The sequence below is a fragment of the Pinus tabuliformis genome, chromosome 8, assembly GCF_031772625.1.
Source record: "Pinus tabuliformis cultivar Carrire ecotype Pingquan chromosome 8, CPIR1, whole genome shotgun sequence".
In the NCBI taxonomy this organism is placed as follows: Eukaryota; Viridiplantae; Streptophyta; class Pinopsida; order Pinales; family Pinaceae; genus Pinus; species Pinus tabuliformis.
Window position 1 is genome coordinate 1,479,660,097 of NC_142294.1, and position 24,590 is coordinate 1,479,684,686.

The 24,590-nt window shown below is 37.2% G+C and overlaps 1 long non-coding RNA gene across 2 annotated transcripts in view; it reads left to right on the plus strand.

Moving 5' to 3' along the window:
* LOC149241410 (uncharacterized) overlaps positions 1–24,590 on the plus strand; it is a 196,648-nt gene that overhangs the window by 96,822 nt on the left and 75,236 nt on the right. For both annotated transcript variants that reach the window (XR_016246576.1, XR_016246577.1), the window contains exon 2: positions 14,250–14,371. This is a non-coding gene — a long non-coding RNA (uncharacterized LOC149241410). The remainder of the gene's footprint in view (positions 1–14,249; positions 14,372–24,590) is intronic.

Sequence of the window (24,590 nt, forward strand, 5' to 3'; positions counted from 1 at the left end):
AATATACTCATATGGACCAAGGACAACTCATAAGCAAGCAAAATGGAGCCTTAAATCACACAAGAAGCAGGTTATGGACCAAATTAAAGATGTTGTCCACCTTCTACTAGCTGTTGGAGGGATCCAAGGTTAAGCAAGTCATTTGGCCTCCGAAGCACTCCCAATAATATTCCAACCAACTTCAATCCATTTTCAAAGGGGATGTTGGACTTTTAGGCCAAATTGACCCCTCTTCCAAGCAGAGCGAGCCTCTTTTGGTGGGTGTCACCTCTAATTGAGGGTTTTAAGCAATGTAAAATTAAATTTTGTAATTTAACTTAGCCTCGACTCTCCAAGAATTTCGTGGATGACAAGTCACCTAAATTTTAGATCCAAAGGAGGAATAGTGTTGAGATCCTCATCTATATAGTATAAATAGAGATCCCCCCTTCTTTGCAAATCATTGTGAATTGTTGAGATCATTTGCCAAAACGTGAATTATTTTCATGAAAGCTTTGGTGTTCATGTTGGATTTTCTCTTTGTTGGTTGATTTCAAATATTTTTCTAAGGCAATTTGCGGATAGCTAAAGACTACTACAAGGCTAATTGAATCGAACCACTTGAAGGGAAACCTTTTCACATGGAGAGGGACATCTAGGGTTTGTTTACTCACATTTCTCTCTCGTTGGTGTAAGGTAAGGCAAGTCTCTACTTATTGGATTATGCCCTAGGCTCCTCATTAAGGGTTTGTAGTGGCCAATCTAGGGTGCTAGATTAGACTAGATTTAATATCAACCAAGGTAGGCAAACTTAGAGGCACGTTTCTAAAGTCTATAGACCTAAAAGGATCTCATCTACCTAACTAAGTGTTTTACTGTGACAGGCTACAACAATCCTTTACAGGAGATTGAAATATGTTTCCTCTCACACTTTAGCACTCAGATCATCTAATTTAATTAACTGTTCTGAAGAAACAGCGTGTTACTAGTCTGAGTTTTCAACCCTCTTACAAGGATATCATTCACAAAAGCTCTTTCCAGCTAACACACTAAGCATTCATGAAAACCAAAAACTCTTTTAAGCACATTAAAACTCAGATGCATGAAAACAGAGTCCACAGAGATACTTCAAAATTCAATGGTCGATCAAATCTTTTACAAGATATTGTTCAATAATCTAGCAATCGAATTCTCAAACTATCACCATGAATAATACTTGCAAGAACTTCTAATCGAATCAATAAACTCACAGGCAAGAAAATAACATTAAACGCTATTCAACACTATTCAGATTCGAAAACGCTATGGAAATGAAAATAAAAGTATACCAATCTCCACGTAGGGCCCGTCCACGCTTCAATGGCACACTTAGGAAACTTCAAGTGATGAAAACGTTAACGCATAAGCACTGTAATGGTAAAATGATGCCTGTAATTAAGTTCTGGAAATCAAATCACATGCAAGAGCAATGTTCTGGAAACAATACACAAGAACAACAACGTTCTGGACAATACAATACGCAGTCCTTTTATCTGCTTGTCTCCTATCCTCGTTCACTAACTTTCCCTTCTAGTCTATAATCGGATGTACATACATTATCATGCAGATGTTTCTGCTTTTACAAGAAAGGTGATTTTTGTCTTTTCTAATCTTAACTGATTTCCAAAGCAAAATGAAATCAGTTTAGGCAACTCTGGCTTTTTGCTGCTTTTGTGACCAAAAAGGCTGGGTTTGACCAGCATTGACCATGTATCCAGGAGCTTTAGATTCGCTGTTGAATAGATATTTCACCATGTATGTACATTCGAGATCATGTTCCTATCCTTTGTTTTGATTTTCCTGCCATGCCACGTGTCACATCATAAACCATTTACAGGAAGTCATGACATCCTGTAATTTTGTTGAAAATTTCTAATTTTTAACATAAAAATTCACAAATTAAATTTAATGTAAAATAACAACTATAATGCTTTGATTAATCAATTTCAATGGACTATGAGGGGTTTATGGGAGAAAAAGATAGACAAATGATGGATTTCTAGAAGAAAAGGATGGCAATGAAAGGGTACCAACATCTCTCCCAAGCTCAATGATTTAGCATGTCCTCATGCTAATCCTGATGTGCTCCCTTTATACTCTGTTCCTGCTTGTGCCTCTGCCGCTTGTAGCAATGCATCTATATTCTTCTGAGCTTGGGCATTCTTCTAGACGTGGAGCTCATGTTTCATATTCTTGTATTTTTCTTTGAGAGCTTTCTTTTGAGTATACCATTTGGTTGCACATTTGCAAATGTCGGTTTGTTCAGTCTTAAGTTTTTGATTTGCTCCTTCAACTTCTCATTTTTCTGCTGAGTCTTCTTGCTCTAAGCTCTCAACATTTCATTCTCCTTCTTGATGACCTTCTCTAGCATGTTCGCCTCCATCAATTCCTCTTTTAGCTTTTCAATTTGTTTTTCTAACCTCCTTTGTTTCTTGTTTGCAGGTGCTGGCTCTTTCCCTTGTCCATTGTTACTCTCGACTTCCATTTCTGCTTCCAATCCTGGCTGTGAATGAGCACCTCTCTCAATGTCCATTGGTGCATCTGCATTTGATTTTGGTTGATCATCTTGTGTTTGGGTCTTTTGTATTCTCCTTGATCTTCTTGTATACGTAGTGAAGATTTTGTCTTGCTCAATTTTCTGGGCAGCTTCTTGCCTCATCCTTCTTGTCCTTACACTACTACTGTGTGGAGGAACATTTCTTGACTTGCGCTCAGGGATTTCCTCATCAATATCAAGAATAAAATCTGAGCGCTTTTGCTATTCTTGTTCATCTTCTCCATCTTTGATTTGATTAGCAACCAAAAATTCTTTCCATGTTTTTCCCCTCTGCACTTCAAATTCGATTAGAATTTTAATCAACCCAAAATGATACAAACATTTATCTTCATTACCCTTTTGTTTCTGAATAGTTTTTGACATCTTAGTGAAACTCTGTAAGAGGAAATAAGGTAGACTGATGGTGCATTGCCCTTTTAAGTGCAACAGGAGTTTGATGTGATATAGATATACTATGCTGTAATGACCTTCACACGTAACAAATTTCTGAATAATGTACACCATTTCATCCCATGGGTGCATCAGCCAGCTTCTAGGGACACCCTTTTTCCAGTTGACAGAGGAAACCCTCGACCTAGACATAAACTGAGTCCATGATTTTTCCTTAAATTGTTTTGTTTTGAAATATTTTTCCCCTTCTGGACTGATTCCCAAGGTTTGTGCTATGGTATCCTCTGAAATCCTAAAAGAGAAGTTGCCTATCAATGCTTTCTCTCCATTAAAGGTGAATGCAAATTACTTAGTCACTTCTTCATTGTTCCCATTAAATTTCTCTAGGAAGGACAACCATTGCTTTTCCCTTAAAATCGTAATACAATCATCATGATATTGGGAATTGTCAAATGTCTCAGGCTCTGCTCTATTGGTCATTTTGAAAAAGAAACTCCTGTTCTAACCCTTTTTGTTTATGCTCAACAATTCAACAAGGGTCTCTCGATTTGTTACCTCTGTTCTGCGCTCCACTTAACCGACCTGGTAGCGCCCTCGGTTCTCGGGGTCTCCTTCAATTGCTTGGGCAGCGACCGGATTCACGTCCTCGGATTATGGGCGGAGGTAGAAACTTGTGGTGAGCCTATTTACTATGCTCTCCCTTTGTAGCGCCTGCTGTCTCGGCCTTCTTTGAAATCACAGAGTTTGAATCACTAATATGGTAATGCCCTTTACGAACTGAGAGTTTTATGAAATGAAACTTAACAAACGACCTTACCCAAATTACTATAATGATAATGCAGAGCACATTCACATCATAAAGACAGAGGAGCTATACTGGTTTGCATAGGTACAATCATGAGAACGCCATATACATGTAAGGAGTGCTGGAGTGATGATAACGGATAGATGTTGCATGAGTCGACTTGGGTCAAACAATCGTTTTATAACTTGGCCGATTCAAAAATGAATGAAATCATTGAACACTTGTCTTTCCAATGATTCACCACTTGTCCATTACTTGTTGGTGCTTGGCCGATTGGAAAGATGATGGATCGATGACAAGGTTTGATGGCCGATTCAAAAATGAGGAGTTAATGACAAGGTTTGAAGGGTGGTGTAGGAAAAAGATTTAAAAATCGTAGGAGGAATATGGTAATAGGTTAAAGTGTGTTGGGAAATGATAGTAGAGCTATGTTGCAGGAAACGTGGGGCAGAAGGGCGTTTCCGTACGGAAACGGGTATGAAACGCTGAAACGCGTTTGGTACGGCCTGAAACGCACTACCACGTTTCATGAAACTGAAACATGGCTAGAACGGCCTGAAACGCGTTTCAGGGCCGTACGACCCACGTTTCAGCATTTACTTGTGTTTTTTTTAATTTTATTTGTTTTCTAATCTATTCTTACGTTAGCCTAGTGACTTCTAGTTGCTTCTAGATGCCTGTCTAAAGTTATGAAAGTGAACTTTTGCCCTAGTGTTGATATGCAGTTCATGGTAATGTTAAATTCTTAAAGTAAAAGTGATATTCTCCTTTATTTTTCATTTTCATCCTTTTACTTAAATTTTTAACATTACCATGAAATGACTCAGGATGTTTGAGAGTGGTTTCGCCCTCATTGGATTTCATATGGAGAAAGTAGAATTTTAGATCTCACTCAAAATCCAGCAGACTTATCTGTTTTTCAGGATTTCAGGATTGGGGGGATTGCAATGTTTCCATTGGATTTTATCATGTACTAGGGTATGGAACTTGTATTTAATCAAGAGAACCAAGCCCTCTATGCAGGGGAGACTCCCAATAATCAAGAGAATGTAGGGTACTAGGGTATGAAACATGTATTTAATCAAGAGCATTAAGGTCGTTCGACTATGTAGGAGGAGACTCCCAATCAAGCACGAGACAAGAAATTAGAAATTTCTCGTCGCTGATTTTGGATATTTCTATTTTCATTATGTGATTATTCATTAGTAAATGTGATGCAAATTTAGATACTTATAGTTTATGCATTGACAATTGACAGTTTTATCATAATGTAATAAATTAGAATGTATCATATATGCTTTATGATTGCATATATTTCTTAAATGTCCTTATATATATATATATATTCGCGTTTCCCCGTTTCCAAAATTTGGGGAGGTCGCGTTTCATATCGCTTCCCGTTTCGGAAACTCGTACCCGTTTCCCCGTTTTGTGCAACCTTGTAGCAGAGTTGAGTAGTTAGGAATGTTGGAAGGGTGATGGGTATAGGGGTGTGTGAAATTGATAACAAGCAATCATAATCATCATATTTAACACTAAAATAATTCAAGAATTTTAAATGTTTAAAATAAAAATTATAACAATACATTACACTTGTTGGTTGACCAAAAGTTGAGTTGGCATGAACAGGTAGGACTGATCTTCATTGTCCATAACAGGTCCCTTTTGAGATGAAATTGGATATAACAGGTCCCTCTGAAATCTGAAGAATGTTTGTGCAGCTTCCTTGATCCTTGGTGTTGATGTAGCCTTGATGATGAGCAACCTTTGAAACTCTGTTGAAACTTTGTTGAAGTAGCCTGATGTATCTTGAATGCAGTCTTTAACAGGTCCCTTTGATGTTTGTTGAATAGGTCCCTCTAATATTGGTACTGGTAACATAGTCTTCTGAACAGGTCCCACTGCATATTGCTTGAACAGGTCCCTCTGATTAGAACAAAAACAAAAACAACTCCTTTATTGAAATACTGAAGTGCTGAAACAAATTCTTTGAAGATTTACAAATGAGGAGATGAGATAAGGAAAACAAAATGTTGATGCTTCTCCCCCACTAAAGCTGTGACTTGTCCTCAAGTCATTATTGAAGCGATGAACCAAACAGTAAACAAACAGAACAAGGAATTCTTACCAGCCAAAGGATTGGTTTTCAAATAAGAATTCTGGGTTAGCATGTGCCAGAGTTTGGTTTTCACATCTAAACCATTATTATTATTATTATTTTTTTTTTTTTTAAATGAAATGAAATGAACTAAGGTAGAGAAATCACAACTGAAGGCTGCAATATCTCAACCTCCCTTTGCTGAGATACAGTTTGAAGAAAATCCACCTTGCTGATGGGCTTATGATAGAGTTTCAACCTATGGCCATTGACAAGAAAGGGGTTGCCTTCTCCATCAATGGTAGTAAGCTTGACTGATTCATTTTCATAAACTTGAACTATTTCATATGGGCCCATCCAATGTGTGGTAAATTTGGCTTTATGATCTCTGAATTTAGAGTCAAAGAGCAAAGCCCAGTCTCCTTCTTTGAACTGTTTCTTTTTGATGTGTGTATCATGCCACTGCTTCCTTTGTTTCTGCATTAGGAGTGTTGTCTCCTCTGCTTGCTGCCTCATTTCATCTAGCTGGTTCAATTGCTGAATCCTCTCTTGTTGGGCTTCATTGAGATCAATTCCTAAATCTGCAGCCATCTTATAAGTGTGTATTTGAAATTCAATAGGAAGCATTACCTCTTTGCCATACACCAACTGATATGGTGTAAATCCTGTAGTGTTCTTCCACGTGATTCTGTAAGCCCAGAGTGCATCTTTGAGCTTCTCTTCCCAATTCTTTCTGTTCATTGCTACTGTCTTAGTGATAATTCCTTCCAATGTTTTATTGGTAGATTCCACCTGGCCATTGGCCTGTGGATGGTAAGGTGTACTTTTCCTGTGCTTGATTTTATATTTTTCTGTGATGTCTTTGACCAGCTTTGAGGTAAACTGAGTACCTTGATCGATCACTATCTCCCTTGGTACTCCATACCTTACAAAAATTTCTTCAAAAAGGAAGTTTACCACTGTCTATTCAGTTGCCCGAACTAGTGCTTTGGCTTCAGCCCATTTTGTCACGTAATCAGTACATACTAAGATGTACTTTTTACCTTTAGAAGTTGGACTGATGGGTCCTATGAAGTCTAGAGCCCATTTTTCAAATGGCTCTAAGTGTACTTGAGGCTGAAGTGGCATTTCATCTGTAGCTGTTGGCCTGCCCATTCTTTGACAGCTATCACAACTCTTCACATACTTCTTGGAATCCTTAAAAATAGATGGCCAGTAGTATCCAAGACTAAGAATCTTGAATGTTGTTCTTTTAGCTGCAAAATTCCCACCACACGGTTCATCATGGCAAGATTTTAAAATATCAATTATTTCATCATTTCTTACACATCGTCTAATAATCATATCATAACCAATGTAAAATAAATCTCCATTAACCCATGAGTATCTAGCACTTTGTTTGATCAGCCTCTTCTTTTCCTTTGGAGTAAAATATGGAGGTGTTCTTCCTGTGGACAAATAGTTGGCCAAGTCAGCATACCAAGGATTCACTATTGAAATTGCAAATAAATTTTCATCTGGAAAAGAATCTTCAACCGGAACAACCTCACCTGGATTTTGCAGTCTAGAAAGAAAATCTGCCACCTGATTCTCCTTACCTGGTCTATCTAACACTGTGATATTAAATTCCTGTAATAATAACAACCATCTGGTAACTCTGCCATTAGTTACTGGTTTATTCATTAAATACTTAATGGCAGAATGGTCAGTATGTACAAAAACCTCATAACCAGTTATATAATGTCGGAATTTATTCACAGCATGTATGATTGCAAGCATTTCTTTTTCAGTGACTGTGTAGTTTAATTCTGCAGGTGTTAGATTTTTACTAATGAAATAGATGGCATAATGGAAAGACTCTTCTTTTTGGCCTAATGAGGCACCTACTGCAGTATCAGATGCACCTGTAAAGATGTGAAATGGTAGGGTCCAGTTAGGTCCTTTTAAGACTGGTGTGGTTGATAATTTTTCCTTGACTGTTTCAAAAGCTTGTTGACAATTCTCATTCCAGTTGAAAGGTGTATCTTTTGCTAGAAGCTTAAACAGAGGCAAAGCTATTTTACTAAAATGTTCAATAAACCTTCTGTAATAGCTTGCATACCCAAGAAAACTTCTTACCTCTTTTTGAGTCTTCGGAATTGGCAAATTGACAATAATCTGGATTTTTGATGGATCAACTTTAATGCCTTGAGAAGAAATATAGTGGCCTAATACTATCCCTTCATTTAACATCATAAAGCACTTTTCATTGCTCAGGGACAGATTAGCTTCAATACATCTCTTCAAAACTTTTTCAAGATTCTCTAATGCATGCTCAAATGAATTACCATACACTGAAAAATCATCCATGTAAACTTCAACACAGTCATGAACTAAATCAGCAAAAATAGCTAATACAGCTCTCTGAAATGTAGCTGGAGCATTGCAAAGTCCAAATGGTAAAACATTATAGGCATAAGTGCCCCAGGGACAAGTAAAAGTGGTTTTGTCCTGGTCCTCTAAGGCTATCCTGATCTGATTATAGCCACTGAAACCATCAAGAAAAGAGAATGATGATTTCCCAGCTAATGTGTCTAGCACTTGGTCGATAAATGGTAGTGGGAAATAATCTTTGAGGGTTGCTTTGTTCAATTGTCGGTAATCAACACAAATCCGCCACTTGCCATTTTTCTTGGGCACTACCACCAATGGGGATACCCACTGTCTGTCAGAGAGAGGATAAATAAAGTTGACTTTCAATAGTTTTTGTAATTCATCTCTAACAATATCCTGAAGCATGGGATTCATTCGTCTCTCTGGTTGCCTCACTGGTTTGATATTACTATCCGTATAAATATGGTGAGTACATGTTTCAGGGTGAATTCCGTGCATATTGGTGCAGTCCCAAGCAAATGCGTTCTGATATTTTCTCAATAATTGGATCAATTTTTCCTCCTGAGATGAGTCTAGGTGAGTGCTAATATTCAAAGTTTTTCTTGGACTAATCTCTATGGTCTTGCTCTGTGTGTTTGTGATAGATTGAATGGGAAAAATGTTCTGAAATGTTGTTTGCAAAGATTGAATGGTGCATGTTTCTTGAAAATTATGTGCCAAAAGTTCATCTGCAGCATGGTATTGTTCATTTCTTAATTCTTCAGAAATATCAGGTTGAGAAAGGAACAATTCTACCAAATCATCATTATTATGTTCTTGAAAATCATAGATTTGATTGATGCTGAAAACAGATTGAACTTCTTCCTTGTCATTGTATTTATCGTCAAGCCATAAATTGTGTGCTACTGCTGGTGATTGTGCTGATGGGTAAAGAGTGAGTTGTTTTCTTTCAGTTCCTCGTGAAATAATCATATTACCCGATCTACATCCTATGAATGCATCAACAGTTGCTAACCATGGTCTACCAAGGATGATGGGGTGTCCTCCTAAATTAGATTTTGGCTGAAGAACTAAAAAGTCCACTGGATACTCCCAAGAGTCCAGTGAAACAATTATGTCCTCCAAAATCCCTTCAGGAATCACTTTAGACCTGTCAGCTAGTTCTAGAACAATTGTTGTGTGCTGCAAGTTTGTGAGCTGCAATGTTTTCATTGTTTCAAGATTCATCACATTTATTGCAGCCCCAAGATCAATTAAGGTGTTTGGAATATGTTTGTTGTTAATGATTGTAGTGACTTTGGGAATACCAGGATCAACATACTTTTCCATTGAAATGGTATTTGTCATAAGGCCAGCTAAATGTCCAATAACATGAATAGTTTGTGGATCAATTCTTTTCCTAGTAGGCTTCTTGAGGCACAGTTCTTTGATTGCTTTAGTATATATGGGAATGTCTTTTATGGCTTGCAATAGTGGAATTTTTATGTAGACATTCTTTAGCTCATCTAAAACATCAAACTGTGGTATAGACATGGGAAGTTTTGCTTGGACCAATCGTTCTGAAAAAGGTGGTGGATGCAACAGTTGCATTTGTTTATTTTTGATGTCATCATTTTGTTTCTTTTGAGTTCGAGTTTCATTTTCATTTTCTTCGTTTTCTTCTTGTTTTTCAGCTATTGGAGGTTCTTTTTGAAGTACCTTACCAGACCTCAAATTGATATTTTGTAAAGGTAATGTGGGATATGATGGTCCCTCATCTACATTATAGGCTGGTCTCTCTGCTTTGTTATTTGGATTTGGTACAGGCTGAGCAGGAATCTGAGTGGATCTAGGAGGTTGTTGGTTAGATGGGAGTTGTAAGTCGGGTGGATTTATTGGTGGAGGAGCAGGCAATGCTTGTTGAGTGTTTTGGTGTTGATAAACAACTTGTTGCTGAGGATATTGCTGATATGTTTGAGGATATTGCGAATGTGGCTGATGATACTATTGATATGGCTGAGAATACTGTTGGTATGGTTGATATTGTTGAGAGTATTGCTGAAATTGTCTCCATTGTTGCTGTGGGTAATTTTGGTGTTGCCATGGCATGGGCACATTCCAAGAATTCTGAGCATACATCTGATCTTGTGAAGGAAATTGCAAATTTTGGTTTGGAAACATACCTGGAGGTGGAGGTCTAGGTTGCCACGGTCTCTTAGCGCCCATGAAATACACATGCTCCATATCTGTATTAGTTGCTTCCACATTACAATTCTGCAAAATATTGACTTTAGAGCAATGGAATATATCACGATTTTCAGTACAAAAGGCACAAACTTGAATGTTTTCTCATGGGCAGTCTTTCAAGGCATGTTTCTTCCGGCACTTTGGACAAAAGACAACCATTATTTGATCTTCCTCTTCTTGTCTTTTCTTGGCTTTCAAAGTGTCAATTTGAGTTCCTAAGGTACTTAATAGATTTGTTTTAAATTCTTCTAACAGGTTTCCTATTTCAGCCCTTGTGACACTTGCTGAAGCAGATTTTGTGGCTTTAGATGATAGAACTCTTTTTCCATTTCTGGCTTTGCTCCTTGAATACTTTTCACATAACTCAGCAATTTCTTCGAAAGGTAAGGTGGAAATATCACCTTTGCCCATCAAATTAAGATCATCTAAGTATTCCTCTCGAATGCCCTTCAAAAATATTGTTCGAATCAGATCAAGAGACATGGTTCTGTGTTTTGATTTTTGTAAATTGTAAACAAACCGCTCCAAGTACTCCTCTAAATTTTCATCCTCTTGTTGATTCATCCTAAAGATATCATCTTTGGAATCTTTCGATCTACAATAAGGTTGGTATTTCTTTAGGAATATTCTTCTCATGCCATCCCAATCAGTTATTGCATGTTCACCAAGTCCCATGAACCATCTTAATGCTGATGCTTTTAATGTTGCTGGGAAGAGTCTAAGCCTATGGGCATCATCTGTGTAACCATATGTTCGACATACTATGTCAAACTCAAACAAGAATGAATCTGGGTCTTCTGAAGCCATGCCATAAAAGTTTGGTAGCACAGATGGAGGTATGTTTTTCATTTTTATTTTGTCATCTTCTTCTGGTTCTTGAATAGGAAATTTAAAGGTTGACTCTTCCTCCTCTCTTCGACCTTGATTTGGTGGTCCTCTTGCTGATCCATCTCCTTCCTCAGCCATTTTGATAGGTTCCTCTGTTGATTTAATTTCTTGTTCAGTGTCACTTGTTTCAAAGAGAAGTTCAAGGAGAGATTGTTGAGTTACTGTGCTACTTTCTCTTTTTATAGAGGATTCAGGGAGATGTTTCTTCTGTGATTCGTGTGCTAATAGAATTTGCCTCTCAATGAGTGTGAGTCTTTGCCCTGATTTCTGTTTATCCTCTAATGTTTGTATGGTAACTTTCCCAGCTGGTGTTGTGTGTTCAACTTTTCCTAAAGGGTCTGCTCCTAGTGGTAAATTAGTTTTTGGATGGGGGGTTTTTATGAATCTACCTTTATCATCTCTAGATCTAGACATAAGTAAACATGACTTCTAAAATGATGAATTAAAATTAAATCTATGTTTTTGCTTGTTTTTGTTTATTTTATTTTATTTTATTTTGTTTTTAGAAATCCTCTAGCTGCGCCTCCCCGGCAACGGCGCCAAAATGTAGTGGCCAATCTAGGGTGCTAGATTAGACTAGATTTAATATCAACCAAGGTAGGTAAACTTAGAGGCACGTGTCTAAAGTCTATAGACCTAAAAGGATCTCATCTACCTAACTAAGTGTTTACTGTGACAGGCTATAGCACTCCTTTACAGGAGATTGAAATATGTTTCCTCTCACACTTTAGCACTCAAATCATCTAATTTAATTAACTGTTCTAAAGAAATAGCGTGTTACTAGTATGAGTTTTCAACCCTCTTACAAGGATATCATTCACAAAATCTCTTTCCAGCTAACACACTAAGCATTCATGAAAACCAAAAACTCTTTTAAGCACATTAAAACTCAGATGCATGAAAACAGAGTCCACAGAGATACTTCGAAATTCAATGGTCGATCAAATCTTTTACAAGATATTGTTCAATAATATAGCAATCGAATTCTCAAACTATCACCATGAATAATACTTGAAAGAACTTCTAATCGAATCAATAAACTCACAGGCAAGAAAATAAAATTAAACGTTATTCAACACTATTCAAATTCGAAAACGCTATGGAAATGAAAATAAAAGTATACCAATCTCCACGTAGGGTCTGTCCACGCTTCAATGGCACACTTAGGAAACTTCAAGTGATGAAAACGTTAACGCATAAGCACTGTAATGGTAAAACGATGCCTGTAATTAAGTTCTGGAAATCAAATCACATGCAAGAGCAATGTTCTGGAAACAATACACAAGAACAACAACGTTCTGGACAATATAATACGCAGTCCTTTTATCTGCTTGTCTCCTATCCTCGTTCACTAACTTTCCCTTCTAGTCTATAATTGGATGTACATACATTGTCATGCAGATGTTTCTGCTTTTACAAGAAAGGTGATTTTTGTCTTTTCTAATCTTAACTGATTTCCAAAGCAAAACGAAATCAGTTTAGGCAACTCCGGCTTTTTGTTGCTTTTGTGACCAAAAAGGCTGGGTTTGACCAGCATTGACCATGTATCCAGGAGCCTTACATTCGCTGTTGAATAGATATTTCACCATGTACGTACATTCGAGATCATGTTTCTATCCTTTGTTTTGATTTTCCTGCCATGCCACGTGTCACATCATAAACCATTTACAGGAAGTCATGACATCCTGTAATTTTGTTGAAAATTTCTAATTTTTAACATAAAAATTCACAAATTAAATTTAATGTAAAATAACAACTATAATGCTTTGATTAATCAATTTCAATGGACTATGAGGGGTTTATGGGAGAAAAAGATAGACAAATGGTGGATTTCTAGAAGAAAAGGATGGCAATGAAATGGTACCAACAGGGTTTCAATTTATTTTGCATCATAATTGATCAGTTGGTTGAAGGCTTTTCCCTAAGTGGAATCCCTTCTATTAGGGCTTGGTTACATATCTTGATCTTGATTAGGCTTCAGGTATGTCTCTTGGGTTCCATCTCAAGCCATAATCCATTAGCAATGATCAACTGACTTAAGAGGGGCATCAATTTGACTGCATAGCCTTAGTGGAAAGAAAGAGATCCTTATTCCAACATCCAATTATCTCTTTTTCCAAAAAAATTATATTGTATTTTTATTTTGCTTAATATGAAAAGCCCTAAAAATAGAAAAATAGATTTTAGGAATTTTAACTAACAAATTAGCAATCCACAGCTCTTAATTCTAGCCTGATGAACACTACAATGATGCAACTGTCCATTCTATCTTTATACAATATGTCTGGATTATTTTTTTGAAATCACATTCTATTGATTTCTGGAGTATTAGAGTGCTGATTAAATGTGTGCATATATCATGTTCTAACTACAGTATTCACTTTCGCTCCTTGAGTCAAAACTTGTGTCCAGTGTGTTCTACCACTTTGTGACGTCAAATGCCCTCCGTGAGGCGGGTCTCAAATCCAGTATCACAACCTTCAACACCCTGAGATGTAGAGATTTAAATGATGTTGCCTAGGTGGATAACCAGATGAAAATATAAAAAGGCTTTTCTATGTTGCATTTACCTGTAAAGATATCTAGAAAGTAAAGTATACTTCTTATATTTTAGGTTTCACACATCCCTTGCAATAAATGACAGTCCATGGTTTTAATGAATCACTTTGATAATTACTCATGATGTTCTATTTGGTATGTGCAGAGCATCAATATATTATGATATTATCTGCTGACTTTTGTCTGTAGCATAAAAATAGATATTTTGCACTCGTATTTAGTATTTACTATTTGCAGACAGTTAAAATAGGATGAACAAGACATAACTTTTGCCCATTTCTGGTTTCAAAGGTTTTAAATCTCAGAAGAATTAATGTTTTAAATTTTTTTAGCAGAGTTGCAGCGGGGAAACAATGCACAAATGCCAATGAAGCTCAAATGCAGGCTGCAAATGATGAAATGCACTGATGAATACTTACCTGGAAATACTGGGTCAAAAAATTCTTCTGCTTCTATGGTCAGCTTCAATATTCCAGTGCATGATTGCCTCAGTTAACATATTGCAATGAAAAGAGAAAAAAATAAGAGCTTACGTTCAGGAAATGGAAAACGTAGGATTTCAAATTTATTTTGAGCTGTCAATTGATTTTGGTGTCCTCTACAGTTGCCACTGGAAACTGACTCTAATTGTAAAAGATCTGTTGGATCTTGGCTCATTTAACTTGTCAAAATTTAGAACATAAATGCCACAAGGAAAATAGAGTCTACACACATTGCACACGTCATTACATAAAGGTTGACTTTGGGTAGAAAACTCCAGTCTGAACAACATTGCTTAAATACATGCCACATGGTGTATTACAATGGGTGGGAAGACCCCCTTTAAATAGTGCAAAACTCCACTTTGAACAACACTTCTAAATAAAACACATGTCACATAGTGTATCATTGTGTATTACAAATGGGTTGAAGACCCCTTTAAGTAGTGATTAACTTAGGCTAACTACTGCATCAATTATGGATGGCTAAGCCACCTTTTAACCAGCATATTGACAAGGGACTACTAAGGCTGCAGTGTACTTGTATAGCAGATATAGAGATGCGATATATGAAGACATTCAAAACTGCAGTAAATAAAAGATAGAAAACCAGAATACAGTACCTGCAGAAAAAGCACCTTCTATTGATATTCCAAAATGTGCACAACGTTCACTTGGCTTTTGGAAGGGGGCAATCTCCAAATGAGCAGCAGTTCAATACAATAATGATCCTTGACAAAAAAATACATATCTTTCCATCTCTTTAAATAGTTTCTCACTACCTAAATCCTAACTACATCATGGTCCAACATTAATGAGTACCAACTACCTAGTGGGCCTTATTCCACAAGGATGACCCTTTACATTAATCGACCACACACCAACTATCTAGTGAGCCTTATTCAAAGAGAATGGCCCTATGCATTAATTGACAGACTCCTAATACTCATAACCATGGAGGTTATTTAAGGACTTTAACATTCCCCACCTTCAAAAGTAGTGTTTTCCTCAAGGTTGTGGATGTGGAAACTATTGTAAAGTTGTCACTGGTTCTTAGGTGGCATCTCTCAGTTGTGTATCCTTCCATTGTATCAAGACTTCCTGTATAATGCATTGGCACAGTTGACACTCAATTTTGTCTTGTACTACCTCTTGTTGTAACCAATTGGAACCTACTTCATCAAGTTTGGGGAGGGTGGTCTGAATGTGGTAATTTGGTCTGACCAATTCTTCGAACAAGATAGCTGAAATATTGGATAAATCTTGGAGTGGGTCGATAGCTGAAATATTGGATAAATCTTGGAGTGGGTCGATAGCTGAAATATTGGATAAATCTTGGAGTGGGTCGGGAGAGCCAATATGTAGGCAACTTCTCCAATTCATTTGAGGATCTAATAGGGTCATAGAACTTAGTGCTAGCTTTTGGTGGCTGTTTTCTTTGAGAAATGCCTGCTTATAGGATTGGAGATGAAGAAACACACGATCTCCTTCTTCAAAGTAGCACTTTGAGTGATGCTGGTCTACCTATTACTTCATATTCTTTTGAGCCAAGACCAGATTGTCCTTAAGTGTATGGTGAATGTTAGCTCATGTTAAGAGTGACATCCACTTCATGGACTTTGGAGGTGCTTGGTAAGTACGAGGCCATAGATGGGTGTTTTTGATAGATGGTCTCATAGGGTGACATTTTGGTACAATTGTGATATGTGGTATTGTACCATGATTCTAAAAGGGGTAGTTAGCGGACCCATTGGCTTTGTTGGTATGATGCAAAATGTCTCAAATAAGTTTCCAGGCATTTATTAACCACCTCTATACCATTTGTGGGGGGATGGGGTGATAAGCTATTCTCATTTTTAATTGTGTGTCCTATAGTTTAAACCAATGTTGTGGACATCGCATCAGGATAAAATCGGCAATGGTTCGAAAAACCAAAAATTTGTAAAAGTCAGGGAAATATCGGTAAAAAATCGGCAAACATCAGCAAAATTAAGATACCATAAAAATATCTTTAAAAAATCGGCAAAAATTGGCTAGGACAAAAAATCGTGATTTTAAGATAAAATCGGGATGTTATTGAGATGTTTGCAACGCTGGTTTAACGAATTCATGTCGGAATTTGTTTGGGAAAGTCGAATCATGATCTATCACAGTCGAGTTTGGCATGCCATGCAATTTTAAAATATGATTCATGAAGACTTGTGTAATAGTAATTGGTTTAAGAAAGTGTTATAAGACACAAAAAGCGGGCATATTTGGAAAGGAAATCAATGACTACCATGATGATAGATTTGTTTCTGGCTTTAGTTAGGTCCACAATAAAATCCACGTAAATGTCACCCTTGATTGTTGTTAGGATTGGTAGGTGTTGTGGTGCCCTTGGTGGTTTCATTATTTCACCCTTGTTCCTTTGATATGTGTCACATTCAACCACAATGATATGGATGTCATTTTGCACGTTTTCCAAAAGAATGAACACTTAATTTGTTTATCTATTTTCAAAATGCCAAAGTGACTTGTTGTGATAGGGGAATGCAATTCCAATAATATACTTGTTTATATGTTAAATTCCAAAGTGACTTGTTGTGAGAGAGGAATCAATAATATTCACGATTTTAATGCAAAATTCAACACCAAAAATAGACTCCCTTCATACCATAATGTGTCATTATCCCAAGTATACCCTGTAGGGTTGGATAGATCTACCTATAGTTGTTGAAGAAATTGAATGATCTTGACATTAGCCAACCATCCTTGGCGTACCTCTGCTATCCAATTTGGAATTGGTAAGGATAAAGCAAATAGGGACTCTATCCTTCCCATACTTCTAAGACAAGACATTTACCACCATGTTCTCCTTGCCCTTTTTGTGTGATGGTCTTTTAATCATAGACTAACATCTTGATGACCCACTTTTTCTATTCTAGTGAAGACAAATGTTGTACCAAAATACATTTCAAACTATGATGGCTTGTCTTGATTCGAAAATAATGCTAAATTAGGTAAGGGCGCAATGTATTAATTGTGTGAAGGATGGCCATCATTTCTTTTTCATATGTAGACTTTCCCAAGTTTTTTTTGTACAATTGTTTATTGGTGAATGCCAATGGGTGCCTCTCTTGCATCAACATTGCCCCCAATACCTTTGGCTGAGGCATCATATTCTACATGAAAGTCTTAGAGAAATTTGGCACTATTGACACTGAATAGTACACATAGGTTCTTTTAAGCCTTGAAAAAAATGCTTTTTGCATCATTCCATATAAAGGCATTCCTTTTGAGCCAAGTTATTGCAATTCAACTATAGCTATGCACAAATTGCTGTAACAACTAGTAAGTGTTGATGTTTGTAGCTTGGGCATGTACTTTTACATAGGCTTTTGTGTCTAGGTGTGCAAAAGTCGCCCATAGTCTTCTTAGGTACTTGCTCTAGTGTGAGCGAGATTGCTAATGTAACTTAGTCTTAGTCTAACTTAAGAAAAAACACATATTATAATGTTGGCTTATTGAACTAAAAGAAACTTTGGAAAAGTAAACAATTTACTTTAGTGAATAAGTTTTATTATCAACTGTTGATCTTAAGTGAGGAGAGATCTAATCTCGGCCGTTCATCACTTCGAAGATGAGGGTTAGGGTTTTATCTTGATGTGAATTTATAAAAGCAAGGCTAAGGAGAAGAGAAAGACACACTACAATAGCACAAGATTGAGAGAGGCATCTCAGTGAGTAGTGTGTTGGGTCCAAGGGAGTGCAAGGAGGCTGGAGATCCAGATTTACAAAGAAGATCAAACATTGATCTAGGGCATATTTGCTGGATTAGATTTGGGTTTATTTGTATTCGGTATTTTCTTAGTTGGGCAATTATCCTAGAACGGGAGCCCATGTAAGTTTGGATTATTAATGAAAAACTTTGTTGCGTAGAATCCGTGTTGTGTTTTTATAAGTTTGATTATTTTTGCTTCCGCTAACTAAGTTAGGAACCTAGTTGTGTAAATTATTTAGTAGATTTGCTTTCTGCTAGGTTAATGATTTGTCGGATGCTAGATTTAAAGCAAATTAACATGCTAATGGAAATTAACTTTGAACCGATCTTGGAATCATAGTGCCAACTTCGATTGGATTGCCAAGGGCCAGGTCTCGCTATGATCATACGTAAGCGAGATTGTGGTATTTGGCATTTTTGGTCCATTGGGATTCTTTGTCATCTTTTATTTTTGGTAATATGCACAATAAGATTTTTATAGAATAAATAGTTGGTTAACTTCTTGGCCACTAACATCAAGATGTAAAGAGGGATAATAAAAGTCCTATCAAGGAGCAAATTTTTCTAAAAACCAAAAGCAAGTCATGTAATATACAAAATCTTCAATAAAGTATAATAAAGTCCAAAATCTAAATGTCACATATCCTAGTACTATGATCATGATTAAAACATAAATGTTTGGCACAAAGATAGAGATCATAATTATAGAGACTTAGGTACTTGCAACAACAATAGGCTTTAGGTCTTTGTCCTTTAGCTTGGAGTAGCCAATAGTTGGATGTGGGTCATCAACAACTAACAACCCCCAACCATCTCCTTTTGTGCCATTAGCCACTTAGACACGGCTAGTGGAACACATACCTTGTCATTAATTGGAAGATCGAGAACTTCATCATGCCAACAACATGGCCATCTCCACTTGTGCTCCCTTCTCCTCTTTGTTTTCTTGGAGAAATTTACAAGGACACCTTATATTTGTCTTAATAACAAAAGCCACCACTTTGACCAATGGACTTATCAAGATCAAAACACTGAGAGCAAGGACAAGATGATGTTTACATTATGAAGAGTCATTGTCCCAAACAAGCTAGAGTCAAAATCAAATAAAAAAATGGCAACATGGGCTGCTATAACAAACATTATCAATTGATTTGTTTATTTGCTTCATGTTCTGAGGCTATAGACTTTAGATCTTTACAACATAGGCTAGTTTTTAGATCATGTTTTTCTAGGAGCAACCTTTGCACATCCACTTTGTATCTCATATGGTTGTACCTAGTAATCACATTGACATATTTATAGGAACTTGCTGGACATGATAAAATTATCTTATCTTAATCTTCTCTTATGAGGATTTTAAAGCCCAAAATATGTTGATGAAAACCTTAATGTTAGCATATCTAACGAAAATTACTCATAATACCATCAAGTATGAGAATATATGCCTAGAAATACAAAAATCCAAATTGCCATGAAGTTGGATGTAAATATTAGAAATGGGGTGCAAAAATCATAACATTGCAAAATATTATGCTGCAATGTGCACCATGCTAGTTGTCATAGGGTCATTATCATCATGTTATTACGCAGAGAACCCCTAGCCAACCTCCTGTGGCTTGAGATCTAGTATCTGAATTCCTTCCCAACTTCTTCCTGTCACAACAGTCTCCTTGCTTTTGAGATTACCAGGGCCATGCATGAAAAATTATCATTCTCTTGATTAGGCTTGTTGACCACTGGAGTGGCACCTGATTATTATATGAAGACTCCATTCCCAAGGATGTACCAATGGACACTTGTACCATCAAATATCATCAGTCAACAGAGTTTTTAAACTCTACTTCTATCTTCTCATCATCTTTCTTGTACCCAGATTCCACACCCTGCGGGGAATTGTAATAAGTGATACTAGTAATGATGAGTTTCTTGAGTCTGTAACAGGCCTAGGATGTTGGGACTTGATTAACAAACGAGTACATCTTGGAGTGTTGTTTTTATCTGGTTAATTATCCCTTCTTTTTCAGAGGTGGAAAATTTTCTGGATTTTTTCACTCAATTTTTACCCCAAAGGCGGGATGACTGTTTGAAAGTTGAGCCCCTAACACCTCTTAGTGTCTAGAGTCGATGTATATTACCATATTAGATCACACAAAAAATTTCGTGGAATTTGGTTAGGTCTAGGTAGTCATTTTTTAATTTTTTAGATTTTCCGCGGGTCAAAAATTGCAAATAAAACTGTATTTAAATTGTAATAAGTGTAGTTTCGAGAAGTTGTATGGGGTATGAGTAATCATTACACCTCTCACCCTTAAATTTCTACTATGACACACTTTGAGGGGTTAATAATGTGTTTTGTGTTAGGATATTCCGATACATAGGAAATAGTTAAGTTCAACTTGGTCTAGTATAGAGTTAGGTAAAGTGTGTTTCTTTACCGTTGTACATTTTGTAACTTACAATCCGACGGTCACGATATGTAGTGATCCGACGGTTCACTCTCACCTCGGTATTACCGACACTTGATCCGTGGCTTGACACCCGATTGGTCCATGAGTTCTATTTAAAGCGCATGGAGGGTCATTGTTCGAGTAATCCGTGCATGAGAGAAGCTTATGTAAATTTTCATTCTTTGATTAATAAATTGCCTGTAGTACCCACGCTGGGACAGGCCGTGGACTGTTTCCCTCTTTGAGGGTTTTAACCACGTCAAAAATACTGGTGTATTGATCTGTGATCTGGTTGTGAGCGGTGTCCTTTTGGTATTCTTTCTGAGGAACTTACCCTGTAAATTCCTACATGGTATCAGAGCTATTTGAGGGCCGCGTCCGTTGGTGATCCAAATCTGAAGCCGGTAGAACTGCATGCGGCTGTCATTTCCTAGATCTGCTGTTTCTGACTGCTTTCGGGCCGAGAGGAATGCTCTGTTGCGTTCGAAGCATCTGTTCCAGTGAGGAACCCCTTTCGTTTCACGCGAAAAGGTTTTCGGTAGCCCTAGCTGCGTCATTTTTCAGATCGGGAGGTATACAGTGTTTTTGCAGTTTACTGTTATTTTCTCTCTGCTTATTTCGGTTTCGTTTTATTTAGCCCTTTTTTTTAACCGGATCTATACCTTTCATTTCTGCGTATGCTCTTTGCCCTGCGACTCTGTGCGATCTGGGCAAATCAGAAACAGAAAGGAAGGATTTTTCTCATGCGTATGCTCTTTTCCCTGCACCTTAGTGTGATCTCGGAAAATCAGAAACATTGAGAAAAATATTTAGTTTTTCGGCTAAAGCTAACTTTGAGATTTTTTAAAATTTCTAGTTTTTTGGCTAAAGCTAACTTCGAGCCGCAAGGTTCGTTTTTCTTTGCATATTCGTGTTGGGTTTTGTGTTTTGTGTTTTGTAGGGAAAAAGAGCTTTCTCAAGGCAAGCACGCAAACCAAGGCCCCCCCCCCCCCTCTCTCTCTCTCTCTCTCAAATTTTTTGTATAGATCAATTGGTTCAAAGCTATTTTAAGAGAGTAGAGGTCTTGGGTTCAAGTCTCCATTTTGTGGGGGCGGATTTTTTCATTCCCGCACATTCGCACTTTGCCGGCAACGTCAACAATTTTTTTTCAAAAAGCCATAACTTCTTCATCCAGAAGCCTTTTTCAGAGCCGTTTTTTTTAAAACAGCCTAATTTTTCGAGATCTATCCATTGGAACACTTACTTTCAGCATCTTCAGCTTCAGTTTTTTTTTTTTTAAATGGAAAGTCCATGCCAAGTCATTCTTGACAGCACTAACTACTTCCAATGGGTAGCCTACATGGAAGATTTACTTAGAAGTAAAGGTCTCTTCAGAATAGCCACAGACCAAGAGAAGAAACCAAAAGATGAAGACAAGGCTGCAAAATGGGAAAATAGACAAGATCAAGCACGTGGTTTGATAGGGATGTCTATTTCTCCTGATCTTAGATTCCATATTGCAGAACTTGAGACTCCTCATGAAGCATTGGAAAAACTCGCTAAAGTTTTTGGGATTAAAAATGAAATTAGAGCCCATCAACTTGAAAATGAGTTGCTTACTTTGGATCCTAATAATTTTTCTTGCATTGAAGATTTCTTGTCCAAATTCAAGACCCTTAGATATCTCTTGGAAGGTGTTAAAGTTAAGAAAGAAGATGGTAACCTTATTTATTCCATCCTTACTAAGTTGGGACCAGCCTACTCTGTATTTGTTTCCACTTTCCATTCTACAAGGGAAGCTTTCATTTGTCAAGGAAAAGACTACAAGGCCCCTTCCTTTGACTCCTTTTGTGATTCCTTAATAAGAGAACAAGAAAAACTCTTACACCTTGGTCTTCTTAATCTTGGAAACTCTTCCAAGAAAGCGTTAGCCGCCCAGCAGCAACCAAATTCAAAGAATCCTAAGAAGTCATATCCTAAAAAGAATGGTCCTAAACCAAACAAGGGTCCTAAGCAAACTCAGCCTCAAAATGAAGGATCATTTCAGCAAAATGATAAGACCAATAAAAACAAATGGAAGAAGACTGATAGACATTGTAACTTTTGTAATCGAGATGGCCACTTAGAATCTAAATGCTTTAAGAAGATGGAAGCCTTGGAAGCCGCAATGAAGAAACATAACATCCATGTGGAGCATACTTCAACTTCAACTTCCGGAATGGCACTTTCTGCATGTCGTTGTCAATCATCTCAGTCTGGTTATGCATTAAATGTATCTTCTTCTTCTCCTTCTCATGAGTGGCTCATTGATTCTGGAGCCTCTTATCACATGGCCAAAAACCAAGCCATGTTTTCTTCTTTAAATGATTGTAACACCAAAAATATATATGTTGGTGATGATAGATCTCTTAATGTTGTAGGGACTGGAACTGTTCATCTAGACAATGGTCAGTTTAATGATGTATTATGTGTTCCAACCTTATCCTGCAACCTTCTATCTGTCTATCAGATAACTCATTCAGGTGAAGGTAAAATTGTTGAATTTTCACCTCATGATGTTGTAATCAAGGATCTAAGAGATCCTAAACAGATTCTAGCTACTGGTATTGCTGATGATTCCACAAGGTTGTATAAGTTTCACAACTTTGGGTCATCAAATCTTCCCTCAGTATTTGTTGCTCATAATGATGAAGTGAGCAAACTTTGGCATGAGCGATTTGGTCACTTAAACTATCGCTCCCTTCAGCATCTATGTAAAGAAAATATGGTGACAGGTCTTCCTATGGTATCTTGCAGAGATGGTGTTTGTTCCGGATGTGTACTCGGAAAACATCATCGGGACAGTTTTGACAAACGTGCCTCTTGGCACGCCTCAGCCCCTTTACAGCTTGTGCACAGTGATTTATGTGGTCCACTTCCTGTTGCTTCATTCTCTGGCTGCAAGTATTTCTTAAATTTCATTGATGATTTCTTCAGACGCACTTGGGTATACTTCTTAAAACTCAAGAGCGAAGTATTTAACACATTTTTGGCCTTCAAAGCCTTTGTTGAAAAACAATCTGGACATCAAATTCTTAAGCTAAGAACTGATAATGGTGGAGAATATGTTAAAAACACATTCATCAACTTTTGCACCGAAAATGGAATTCAAATGCAACATACTGTTCCATACACTCCACAACAAAATGGTGTAGCTGAAAGGAAAAATCGCACCTTAAAGGAAATGGCTAATTGTATGCTGCAATCTAAAGGACTCAGTCTTAGTTTTTGGGCCGAAGCAATTAATTGTGCAAATTATATAATCAATCGCACTCCTACTAAGGTTCTAAAGAATATCACTCCAGAAGAAGCTTGGAGTTCCATTAAACCAGATGTAAGTCACTTTCGTGTGTTTGGAAGTGAAGCATGGGCCCATATTCCAGATGAAAAGCATAAAGCTTTAGAACCTAAGAGTGAGAAATGTACTTTTGTTGGATATTCTGAAGATGTAAAAGGTTATAGACTTATTCCATTTAAGTCCAAAAATGTTATCATTAGAAGAGATGTAAAATTTGATGAAAATAAATCGGCCTGCGAGCCTAGTCCGGCGGATGTGCCACCTCTTCCTATCTCTTCTACTTTTGAAAACATTTCTTCTTCAGATGATGAAAGTGAGGATGATAATCCTCCCCCACCTTCTCAGGATCCTCAACTTCCAAGATGGGTCCGTGCTACTCGGGATGCAGCAGGTGATCTTGCCGGTGATCCTACAGATCAGCGACGTACACGTTCTCAGTTTGAAAGAGCCTCTTCTTTACTGGCTCAAGCTCCAGTAAATCATGATCCTGACACTTTTGCAGAAGCTTCAGGCCATCCACATTGGGAAGCAGCTATGAATGAAGAATATCATTCATTGATGACAAATGATACATGGGATCTTGTTCCTCTACCAAAGGGACGCAAACTTGTTAGATGTAAATGGGTTTACAGAACCAAGTATGGACCAGATGGGAAAGTTGATAAACATAA